The sequence below is a fragment of the Lepidochelys kempii genome, chromosome 12 (genome assembly GCF_965140265.1).
Source record: "Lepidochelys kempii isolate rLepKem1 chromosome 12, rLepKem1.hap2, whole genome shotgun sequence".
Taxonomy (NCBI): domain Eukaryota; kingdom Metazoa; phylum Chordata; order Testudines; family Cheloniidae; genus Lepidochelys; species Lepidochelys kempii.
This window is the reverse complement of record NC_133267.1, coordinates 24,435,360-24,448,554: the sequence shown is the minus strand read 5'-3', so window position 1 is coordinate 24,448,554 and position 13,195 is coordinate 24,435,360. Positions and strand designations below refer to the sequence as shown.

The 13,195-nt window shown below is 37.8% G+C and overlaps 1 protein-coding gene across 1 annotated transcript in view; it reads right to left on the bottom strand.

The window, feature by feature from the left end:
* CHST8 (carbohydrate sulfotransferase 8) overlaps window positions 1–13,195 on the bottom strand; it is a 274,130-nt gene that overhangs the window by 28,451 nt on the left and 232,484 nt on the right. The gene's annotated exons all lie outside the window — the stretch shown is intronic.

Sequence of the window (13,195 nt, the reverse complement as noted above, 5' to 3'; positions counted from 1 at the left end):
CAAGCTGTGTTCTGAATTTGTAACAAAGCCCCAAACAGGTAATTTTCACATGCTTTACGGTTTCATTGTGAACATTTTGTGGAGATTCCAATGAACCTTGCAGAGGGTGATGTGCACAACTACCTGAGAACTCCATCATCCAGGAATACCATTTATTAGAATGGTCTAGGAATTTTTCATGTTTTTCTGTTGGAAAATGCCAATGCATAGAAATGGAAACTTTTGTACAGAAAAATATTTGTTTCAATAAAACTTCTATTATGAAAGTTTCTCAGGTTCAGAACGGATTTTCTTGTGAGCACACAAGAGAGAGAAACCTATTTACCCAGAATAGTTGATAGCCCAATGGTTAGAAAACTTCCCTGGGACATAGGAAGCCGTGGTTCAAGACTTGGGTTTTCTATGTCCAAGGGGAGTCCTCTAACCACCAGGCAATTGAATTTTCTGTGGTGGTTCTCTTTATGAAAAATTTAATTCTAATGCAGAGTGAAAAAAAAACTTCAAAACCTGGAAATATTTTTTGGAAGAGTTCTTGTTCTGCAGCCAGCCCTAGTAATTTACTTGCTGTAGGAAAGTCTTACAGAAGTTTCATTGCCCAAATGAAAGGATCTGGCCTCTCTGCTAAATTCTCATGGCTTATGCCCGTGGCTGCAGGTTTTGTTTAGTTCAATATTAATTGTTTACTAGCTCATAGCTTGTCTTTCTGCTGGCACCCCTACCAAACCATTCATCTCAGTGACAAGCATAAGACTAGGTAGCAAACTCTGAATAAATATGTTGGTCAAGTCATATGAAAAATAGGCCCATTTACATCTGGACACTCCAGCATACTAGATTTCTTTTCTATTTAAACCTATAGTATAGATATCCACGTAGTCAATATCTGGATTACGTTTTCTGCATATTAAATTAATGATAACTTTCCATACAAGTAGGGAAAAATCTATAATCAGTGTTTTAGGTTGGGATTTTCATAGGATGTAATTGTCGATTTATTTTTTGTTTAAATTCATAAAACTGCAATCTAGGGCTGTAGTAACCAGACAATTATAAACAAATATACATAGATCTCAGATCAAAAAGACCTGGACCTCCATGGAGAATCCTGGTCTAGCCTTCCTGGTGCCCCTATCCAGAAAAGCCTATCAATCTCAATAAACCATGCAGCCTGCCCCCAAGGCTGCCAAATTCAGGCTCTGTCAGACAAAAAGGAGAAGCAAATTCCAGAGTAGAGGGATCCTTCACTGAGAACACCCTACTACCAAACCAGTCCTATTAAGACCGGGAACCCAATGGCTCAAATGAATGAACTACCATGATATCAAAGGGGAAGAGATGTATGCTCTGTAAGGCAGCTCAGACCATATAACTTAATAGGTTACACTCAAAATCAACACCTTTCACTTCAACCAGAAACCAATGTCTAGCTAAATTATTGTTGGTTAATAATAATTATTAGTTAGGAGTTCAACATATACTTCACTAGCTGAGAGATTAAGCTGCTTGTTTTAATGTCAACAAAATTTCAGAAAACGATAAGGTTTCTATTTTAACACGGAGAGGTACTCAGATTTCACTGTCATTGCAATGATCATAAATGATCATTTGAGTTCAGAGGGATGTTATGGGTGCTTCCTTAGAAGTTCATTAACATTCTGTATGTGCTGAACATCAGTTAATGGACATCTAAAGCAAAGTGTTGCCACTTTGTATTATATTACAGCTCAGATATTCTTCTGAGGCATTCAATTTATAACTGTAGATATTTTCTAAAACATGAAACACTCCATTAGCTGACTGTATATTTTACACAAAGTAATTCAATATTGCTAAAACTGTTTCCTGATGTATCTGCCTGAATGTTGATTAAAACTTCAGGGCTGAAGCAGAAAGCTGTGTGCATCCAAGACTCCACCAATATAGCCACTTCTCATTGGCTAATTGGAGACTTACCTGACATCCCGTATGGATGAGGTAAAAGTGTCAACAGACTCATGGGACCAAGTTATGAGCTAGGCACAAAGAGATGCATTGAAGTCTGTGATAGTTGTGCAAAAGTGCACCAGGCATCCACATTGGAATTTGTTTTGCAAAGTTTTGTGTAAAATTATTTCCTACTTCTTTCTACTTCTAAATCACTGCTCATGATTTTGATGTGCTTTGCCCTTATTTTGCAACTCCAACCCCCTACAAGTAGAATGCCCATTGACTTTAATGCGTGTCTTGCAACAATTGACTTCTTAAGTTCTCATTGCAAATACATCTAGGTTAGAGGCTGTGTAAACAATAGATGTGACTTACTTTAAATGCTGCAGGAGGAATTTAACAGTAGATTTAACTGCAGCAGATGAACTTGTTTATTTGTATCTTTAATGTTTCTTCACTGACATACATCAATTAGGTTTATTGATGAATATTTTCTCCAACTAGTTTAGGTAATACAGTGCCTTCAGACTCCTGATTTCTTGTTTTGCTCCTTTGGTCAAGATAATTTCTGTCTTTAAAGTTGTTACTCTGCTGCAGCTGCAAGTCAATATTAAATTTAAAGTGGATATTATTTTTCAGAAGCAAACATTTTACTGTTTGCAAACCAAATTTTACTCCCTTTCATGTAGCAATTGATACTCTACAGCTCTTCACTTGATGACTGAGTTCCTTAAAAAATGTATTTTGCTCACAATTAATAAATGAAACATATAATGACTGTAGTCATAGCTATCTAGACAGTCGCTCCTCCAAGGGTCAGATGTGGAAGTATAATTTAAAAAAAATATTTTTGGTATGGTGGTGTAGCTTTTAATATTTAAACAATAATTATTTGACTCCTCTTTGCTCTCCTTCATGGCCTAATCCTGCACTATGGGAACCTTGCCATTGACTTCAGTAGGATCAGACCCTTCATGAGCAAGTAGTAATGGTAACATGATGTTGCAAGGAATGATCACCTTCACTAAGCTTCTCAGCCACTTGCTCTGACAGCTGACTGTTCAGTTCCATAACCCATAATGGGTTGGTGACTTAAATAAAAATGAATAGTCTACTGAATAGTACCTTTTATTCATTAAACTTACTTTCAAATACTTTCTTGTTGTTTTTCAACTATTCCAGTTGGAGGCAATGGGGGCAGAAAGATGTCTGTGTGAGGTTTTTTTTTTTTTTTGGTCCCTTTATTAAAAAAAAAGTCCTGAAAATCCAAAAACTGAAAATAGAAAACTATTATTTTTTGGTTTCCAAAACTGTAGCAAAAGAACTCTGAGTCAAAATGAAACAAAGATTTTTGTTCAGAATCAACATTTGAAAACTGAATATTTTGTTTCAAATGTCCAGATAGGAAAATAAAAACATTTAATCAAAATTGACATTTTCTCATGGAAAAATGTCAATTTTGACAAAATGACATTTCATAATGACTCTCTAGTCTTCTCCCTACAGAATTCCATCTTCTTGGGCCTAAAGAGGCTACGATAACCAGTGTGGAATTACTTTCACACTATTCACTCTTTCTAACTCCTAAGTGACTTTGTTTTTGATCCATACTCACTGTCTTCCAATTTCCACAAACACTTAAAGCTTTCAGTGATGCTGAGATGAATTGAAACTTAGGGGCATCTTATGCTATTTCAAAGCAGCTATCATGTACATAGTACTATACAGGATCATCACGGTCCATTTATTTTGAAAAAATATTGTAGTCTTGGCCTTGAACTTTAATATATATAAAATATATTTATAGTATATACAAAATATAAAATCAAATATACTTTACTGCAGTTGATCTGCATGCTGGTGAAATTCTTGACAGATCAGCTCCCTTAAAGGCCTCATGTGCCAAGTTATCCTGAATTACACACTGACATTAGAAAAAGCCTCTATTTTGATTGGTAAATAGGGCTGGTGATTAGGTGGTGCAATTAGTATTCGTAAGTGAGGAAGAATCCATTTTACACATGATATCAAGTCATTCAAATCATAGCAGTCTTGTCCTGATCTACTCTGACTACTTCTGACATCTGAATGCACAGCATAGTGTTACTAGCAAACAAATGGGTCTTCAAAATGCTCATTTACATCATGTGCCTTTTTCTTCTCATTAAGGAAGGTGGTAATTGCCAAACTATTGTCAGTGAGTGCTGGAAAAAGCAATATGAGTGATTTCCTTGGTGACTGTCAGGATCTTCAGATGAGGCTGTTGAACTACATTCTTAATAACTGAAATACACTGTGGGAAAAGACAGATGACAGTGTCTTTAGCAAGCTTGTTTCATGTCGATACGCCCAGGATGCTCTTCCAACTCCCAGCCCTTGCAGCATGGTGCTAGTGTGTGAGTTTGGGGAACAAGTCTGAAAGCTTGAGTGTGCTGAATGATGTGCTGAACTCCTAATACGTTGCATGGAAAGAGGTAGTACCATCCTTTTAAAAGACTAGACATTTGAGTGCCTGAATCCCAGTGAATTTGTGTTCTTCTCCTAAAGGATTAATTATGTATTTCTTAAACAAGGTTAAATGTGTCTATACAGGTCTCCAAAATTAAATCCCAAAGCAGCATTTTTCTGGTCTGTTTTTTCCTTCCTGAAGCAAAGTAATAGAAGGAATAATTGTGAGTTCTTACTTAGACAAACCGCTTTTGATAAACGGCTAAAAATGTTGCAAACAAGATCTGCTTACCACAAACTGTTTTCATGCCTCATCTTTTTCTATTTTTAGTGGCTAAATTTTCAAAAGTTTTGAAGGCTAGTAGGTTTGAAATCCTTTGTGGTATAAAGCCATGAACTCAGGAAGCCCAACTTACCATGCGTCTTGGGCAACCCATTGAACCTCTCCGTGAAAAGCGGGTAACATTTGCCTTCCTCAAAGCGGGGCTTGGGTATTAATTGTTTAATAAGAACACAGATGCTGCCATGCCAAATCACACCAATGATCCATCTAGTCCAGTATCCCATCTCTGAGAGTGGCAAGGCCTTCGGAAGAAGGTGTAAGAAATTCCATAATTTCTTCCTAAATGCTTTCAGATTGAGATTGGTTTATGGCCTGAGGCATGTCACTCTCCCTCCCTTAGGGATTCTTACATGGTTTATATTTAGCCTTTTAATCTAAGATTGGTGGTCAGATTCTCTGTTAACATGGCCATTTCTGCCAATATTCATGCATTGCACGCTAATTTGATATTTTGGGTTTGTTTCCATTTACTATGAGCAGATGTTTTTAGCTGTGCATTCTCTCCCTTTGGTCACACACAGCTAAATCCTGAATGGAATTTTGCCTAAGGATGTACAAAAACAGTAAGAACTTGAGGATTGAGCCACAGCTCGTTATGTCCCAGTCATATGCAAACACTCCATAGAATGCTGGAGTGTATTATGCAGTTGGGCCTCACTCAAAATTTCCATTGATCTCAGTGGGAGTTTTATGTGCAAGGTATTTGCTGGCTCTGGAATATAGAGATTTTCACCTTGTTGTTTGGGCTGAATGACTTCATAAGGTAAATAAGCATAATATTATTTAAGTGATTGATTCTGATTTTCTGAAATCATGCCTATACTTTGCACACGTTGCTATATATAGGCACTCAAATCAAGTTTTGCATGCAATGGCTAAATACCTTGCATAAGCCAGACTTGTGTGTATACAAGTTAGGTACACAACAGTTTATACAGGTGCCATTAGATTGATTTCTGATTAATCTATTTTTTTGGGTTTATATAGTGTTCCTAAGCACTTTACTGGGTAAATTAGATTTACAGTAATCAAACCAGCTTCTGAATATTTTTGAAGTATTGGCTTCTACTTGTACGCTCTTACACACTTCCTGAATAACTGCTTAAAATGAACTAGTTGCTGAAATGGTGAGTGGTGATTTCACTTCCACCAATCAGATAAGACAAAGTTCCTGCATGTTAGTTTTGGATTTCTGAAACTTTAATCTGTCTAATATCTTTGTTTAATTGATATACCTTTATTAGCCTCCAACAAGGAATTACTCTGTATTCCTGTGCATCATTTGTCCCCATAGAACACTACCTGCTTCTCCTTCTGAGTGTCTTCTTTCTTCTCTACCAACACCCTAAAGGTATCAGAGCAGCTAAAATGAATATACTGGAACATTTTGAGAAGGTAGAAATCCCTATTAGGATTTCTGATCTGAACATTTTCTGCCTTCCCTTATTTGCATATGGCTTTGTATAATCAACAAACAACCTCATCATTAGAAATACAGCTAGGGACTTCTGTATAAACAATGACTATCTAGATTTTGTACCATTCTTTCACTTTTTTGCATTCTAAAGTATTATCTATAACATAAATAAATGTAGTTACTGACAGAATGTATTTTTTTAATTTGACAATGTACCTTTAAGACTCTCACACAATTCCTAGGTGCAGTTTTGAGTCTGTAAGGAAACTGAAACCTCCTTCCCACCATGTTTTGTATGGTCTGGTTTCTAAAGGAAAGTTTACATTTCACTTATTGTTACTTCTGTTAACCTGGATACAACTGTTTTGTTGTAAGAATAGCCCATGTAACAACACAGACATGAAGATGTAAGTCCTGTAACATTTTCACTCAGCCCATTATTTGTTTGTTTGATATTTACAGGTCTATAACTCTTCTTAAAGCATGTTATAAAATATACAATGGAAAATGCTGATGATGGCTCTTCAGACCCATAAAACTATCTTTATTATCTCTTGTAAAAGTATGTAGTGTAGGTGGAGTCTCATCTTTACTCAACCCATGAACCATATGCAGAGACTCTCAGCCTGTTTCACACAGACATCCCCTGGAATCCTTTGCACCAGTTTCCAAGGTGCCCCACTCACCCAGACCGAGTAATTTCCTTCAAGCTTCAAGTTTTCCACCAAGCAAAGTAGAAATGTTAAGTGGGTAGATGTGCATACCTCATGGTGACCAATGGTGGAAGCCAATGCCAGCTCATGGGAAAGGAACAATGCGTCTCTGTCTGCTTCCTTACATCACAGCAGCTAACCCAGTAAACATGAATTTTCATCACCTACATTGCTATAAATCTTGCTTTAATATTGATTTCAGATGTTCTAGATAAATCCTTAACCTTTCAGCTAGTCTCTCTCATAATCCCATATCACTGATGACTCCAGGCAGTGACAATTGGCACTGTTAAACTCTGCAGCTTCTCTCTCTCTCCCCCCCCATACTACCTCTTTGGAGGAAGGTGGGAATTGGGGGAAAGCCAGTGTTCCCCAAAGGCCACTCTTCACAAATAACTCAGAGTGGGACAACTGGTCTGTGAAAACCAGAAGCTACACTTGCAGCAAAATGTATGGGCTTGCTGTAGTCAGTTTATCAAAACTTGTTTTTCTAAGACCGGTAGAGCACTTAGATACAACAGAGTAGCTTATTGTAGAGAAATGCCTGAGCTGGATAGATAGGAGTCCAGCTGTCACCATGAATAAACTGTGACATGGATGTAATATTTTCAAAGGCTACCGTTAGGTTGGCCATCTTGGCAAAAAGGAGCAAAATGCACCTTGCAATATTTCTAAGCACAAACAGAAGGGCCGGAAATATTTTAAGACTTCCAGCCCAATGTTGCAAACCCACATAAGGTTTATATAGGTATCAAATAAGTTGCTGAAGTGTAGAGTGTTCATGAAATGAAGTTGAGCTTGCTACTGAGTTTGAACTTGGGTTTGCTGACCCGAACCACTGAAAGTCAAGAGGGACTAAACAGGCATGACAAAAAAACCCAACCCCATGAATGATACTATTCCTGGTGCTAAAGCCAGCAAGAAGGTAAATATGGCTAACAGTGGCCTTGTCTTCACTACAGTGTGCTCTTAACTGAAGTTAACTAAAATGAGTTACAATCCTAGTAAAGACAAGGCACCTCGTAGTTTTCACACAAGTTAGCAAGTTAAGTTAAAACTTGGCTCGTCCGTCTTCAACTTGATCTGCTAACTGATGTACAAATTGCCTTGTCTTAACTAAAATGAGTTACAATCCTCATAAACCTGGGTTAAAAGCACAGTGGTTTTTTTTAGTGAAGACAAGGCCAGTATCATGCCCTTGCCAACCCACAGTGACCCATCATGGTGAAATTTTGGCCAAATCATTCAACCCCAATGGACACGGACTGCTGAAGAGGTCTTTCTGCTGTAGCGAGTAGTAAGAGATGATCTGAATGGAGGGTCATTCAGCTGAATTATTGGAACAGGTCCATGTAGTGAAGACAAGCATACAGGCCTAATCTTCTAAAGTGCTTGGTGTTCTCAACTCCCAACAACCTTCAGTAGAGCTGAGAGCACTCAGTACCTTGCATGATCAGGCTCGGTCTCTAAATTTTCATGACTGTATTCAGCTGAGTCTTGTTTTCAGTTACCTGTAAAATGGGTATAATTATTCTTAATGACCTCTCAGCGATGTCATGAGAATTAACATTTGCAAAGTGCTTTGAGATCCTCTGTTGAAAGGTGCTGTGTAAGTATAAAGCTTCATTATTTTAATAATATATTTCTCTCAGAAACTATTCATTCTATTACATCACTAAGAATCACTGCAGAGATTTTGTGCTATTTGTTAATTTATTTAGATTAGATGCTAAAGTGAAAACTTAAACATACTGTCATCTTCAGACTCTTGGACAATTAGAGTGCAGCTTGTATTATAGTTTTATAATCAAATTGAAGAAGCTTACTGAAGTCATGAATTAAGAAACTCATTAAATTCTCAATTGTATTAATAGGAAAATTCAACTTATTAAATTCTTCAGTAAAACCTAATAATGAAGTATTGAAAATGTCTTTATTTTTTTTCTCCATCCTCATTCATTCTTGCTGCCCAGATAGTTCTGAAACATTTCCCCTGCTCACAATTCAGCAAAAAGTAATAAATAAAACAACAGGACTAGAAATTGCATAACATAATTTGGTTACGTAGATTTTTAATCTGAACGTTGTGTGTCACATTTTAAAGATTTGTTAAAAATTTCAGGTGTTTGAGAGCCAGCCCAGTAAATGGCTGTAGGCATTTAAGCTGTAAGATACCATTGTCTTTGTACTCTGTGCACCGAACTGCCCTGTTTACAGCAGGATGTTGAATTAATGACTGATTATACTACTTTTGTTTAGCAGTATACGATACAGAATTTAATGCTATAAATCATTCTATTGAAAGAAAAAAACATTTTAATATATCCATATTTTATTTCCAGTAACTGAAATTTGAGCACATATGTACTAGTGAAGGTCATAGGGATGGGGAGAACATTATTCCACTCAATAGGCCAAATCCAGCCCTGGTGAAAATGGATGCATATCTGTTAAAAGTCAAAGGGCCAGATCCACACCTGCTGTAAATTGGCACAGCTCCATTGACTTCAGTGAAATTGTCATTTAATACCTGCTGATAATTTGGGGTCCAAAGTTTTTTTTTTAAGTCAGTGGAGTTGCACCCACTTACATCAGGGCTGGATTTGGCCCAAGGTGTTGGCTTGCATTTATACATTTTTCATGAGCCCTGCATCAGTGCTCATTTCAGAGATATTCTTCACTCCCTTTGTCATTAAATTGCTGAGACTTGGTAGTGGAAACAATTACTAACAGCATCTAGTGTGAATGAAGAAGAAATCTACTAAGCATAAAACAGATTGCTCAGTAACTAGCCAGTCCAGGCAAGAATACACCAGGGAAGGGCACCATTTTTTGGATGCTTTGTGGGGTTCATTATAAGAATGGTAATCTTTCTTAATGGTGGTCTAACAAACTGGGACACAAATCAGAAGGTTGGTGACCAAAAGAGTAATTATCAGGGGAAAGACCATTTTCTCCACATTTGCACACACACTACAAAATTGTGCATCTACTACCCATTAGCACATGTAGCTATCCAGTTGGTGCACACAACCAGGTACACATAAACAGCTGTGTGTGCACATTCCCTCTTTTCAAATGCAATGGATATGCAGACAAGCACATGACCTGTACCAGTAAAATCTATCTCTAGAGATGTAAGAGACTTATCTAATGCCCACTGAAATCAACAGACTCCCACTGACTTCAAGGAGCAATGGGTAGGATCCTTAGTCAGGGACCCCATTAGATTATCAGCAGCTAGGATTTGTTTCTGCAGAACATGAGGTACTTTCTGTTTATCCATATGTGATACGGCACATAATGAAGTATTATCCTTTAAATGCCCCTGTCCCTATTAGAGGCATTGGCATGCCTCACTGCCTCTGTTCCTTCCTACAGGCCAGCTAGTTATTTTCTGTTTTTCTCCTGTGAAAGGTAATACTGTTGAGTGTACAGAGTGTGTGCATTTGCTACCAACATTAAATGTGATGTATCTCAGAATGTTTTGGAACCTTAAAGCAGTGTGGCAAATGGAAAAGGTATGTAGGTTTTGATTTGCTTTTATAAGTCAAACCTCATATCTGCTGCATTTGTAACTTGGACGCAACGGGCTGCAGTGAAATGCAGGATCCTGAAGAGGATTCAGTGCAAATCTTAGGATCAAATCATGATCCATAGTACACACATGAGCAGGAGGGTATTGGTATTGTGGACAACAGAGCAGGGGGACAGATGCCTCTTAAGGGCTGCTATTTCCCATCCCATGCATGCGGGCAGGGAGTGGTTTGTGCAGTGTGGAATGTGGGCAGTGGCTTGACTTCACCCATCTTCATGCCCAATCAATGCAGCTGATCTGATACTGAGGGGAAAATACATTGCGCCAGTTAAAGTGCTGACTCACGGTGTTGCAAAACCTTGTGATTTCTGGAGTTTCTTCTTAAAGCCCCCATTTCCAGAGTCATGGGAGAATCCTAAGTTATTATTTAATACAAAAAAAAAAAAAAGCCAGCTTCTATCCCTGGTGGTTGCAGAGAAAAGCCTGAAAAACAGGACACAAGTGAATCCTATATGCCCAAAATCCAGAAAGCAAATAAAAAGAACCCAAGTTTATATTTTAAAACTCATGGTTTTTAAACCAGTCTCATGATTTTTGAACACTCAGAGTTGGTAATATTGTGCACAGATTACTTCTCCTATTGAGACAGTGTGCTTTATAACTTGGTCCCTAACCCAGGGCTTGTGGTAACTCCACAATCTAGCCTTTAGTGAGATTTATAGTAAGTCTTTTGTTGTCTTTTACTTATCTGGCAGAGACCAAAGCAAGCTTCCTGTATGTTGCAGCCTCCAGTCTAGTTAGCATCCTGTTTTCTTCCCCTTGTGTTCCATCTATTGCAAGTCCTCCTTCCATTCACAAAAGCATTGTGAATCCATAATAATGTGTGCCTATCCCTGCTAACTGCTGAAAAACTCCACAGTAATTTTCATTGACTCCAGTTACTCTTATTACTTAACTGATCACTTGTATCCTCCCCTGCTGCTGAACTCATCCTGAAAACTGCTTATGACTGTGCCAGAAGCTGTTTCCTTGCTACTTTAAGCTAAATTGCTTAACTTCTTCAGTAAAGTTTTCTTACCTCTTTGGGGAAAAAAAAATTGTGGAATAGGTGAAATGAAGAATATCACTAACTAGCAGTGGCAAGATCCTATGTGTAATCTAATATAATCTAACCTATTTAGGATTTTCTACAGCATGGGTAGTGTCTAAGCACGTTTCAAATAAATGGAATCTGTTTACTGAGTTCCCTACTATTTTTCATGGAGTCTTTGTAGATACAGCATATTAATTTTAAAACTTTAATACAATTTGTATGGTTCTGTTTGGGCTAGAAAGTATAACAGCTTTCTCCAAAAGTTTTAAAACTTAACAATGCTTCAAATTTGAATGGAAAACCACATGCTGTCTAGTTAAGGTCAGCATAGCTGTGCCTATGGGGGCATTTGGGAAACGGAACATTAGTCACGTATAATCCTCAAAGGCTGGCTCTCAGGAGATTTCCTAGCAAACTCATGCTCTGGTCTAAACAATATACCACCTCGTGCTGGGGAGCAGAAAGTGATAGGGTTGCACTGTGAAATGACTTAATTTGTACTGCTTTCTTTCTAACTCTTGGCAACATGAATTTTCCTAACTTCCAGACTTGTAGTTTGTAGCTGTGTATAGTACAGCCACAAATATCTGTGATATGTCAGGTCTGTACGACAAGGCTGGGCTTATAGCTGTGTAATGGTTACTGAAGGCCACCATTCTCACATGTACAGATATAGGCCCCAGGAAATCACTTTGAAAGTGTGCTTTGCTTCGAACTTTAGTGCTGAAATGAAACATATGCTTAAGCGTTTTCCTGAATAGGGATACTTACCTGAATCAGGTCTCGGTGCAGAGTGGTCTCCTTTGTTTTGTATTAATGATTGTTTTATCTTAATTCCACGACGTGTAGAGTCATACTGAACTCTTCAATTAAAGTAAGTGTGGTACTATGCATTGATTATAAGATGTGACAGCCTTTCTTTAAAGGCAGAGCAGTAGACTTCGTGTCTGACTTTTTTTCCTTTGTTATAAGAACATAAGAATAGCCATACTGGGTCAGACAGATCATTCATCTAGCCCGGTATCCTGTCTGAGCATGGCCACTGCTAGATGCTTTTGGCAGTCAGAAGGTAAGAGACACCCAGAGCATAGCATTGTGTCCCTGACCATCTTGGCTTATAGCCAATATCCTCCATAAATTTTCCTAGTTCTTTTTTGACCCCATTTATACTTTTGGTCTTTGCAACATCCCATGGGAACAAGTTCTACAGGTTGACCATGCATTTTGTGAAGTGCCTCCTTTAGTTGATTTTAAACCTGCTGCCCATTAATTTCATTGGGTGACCTCTAGTTCCTGTATTACATGAAGGAGTAAATAACACTCCCCCATGCACTTTCTCCATACCATTCATGATTTTATAGACTTGTATTATATACTCCCTTAGTAGGCGTGGTACAATTTAAAATATGTTTTGGGTATATTTCTTTGAAAAAGGTAGATACAATTAAACTTATTCAATAATTTCACTAACCTTGGCCCATCCTTGCAATAAGAATCCTTTTAATTGGCTAAGCGTAGTACAGATGTGAGATCTATGATTACTGCACTCTGCCAATCTATAGACAATGTGTCATTTTTAATGTGACAGCTGTATTCCAACAATCAAGGGTTACAGCTTCTGGCAGCATGAGATTCTCATTAAGCCATTTCTGCTCTGTAGTAAAATAATTATTTCAAAGCAAGCTGCTTCCTTCTCACCCCCAACCTCAGTACAGAC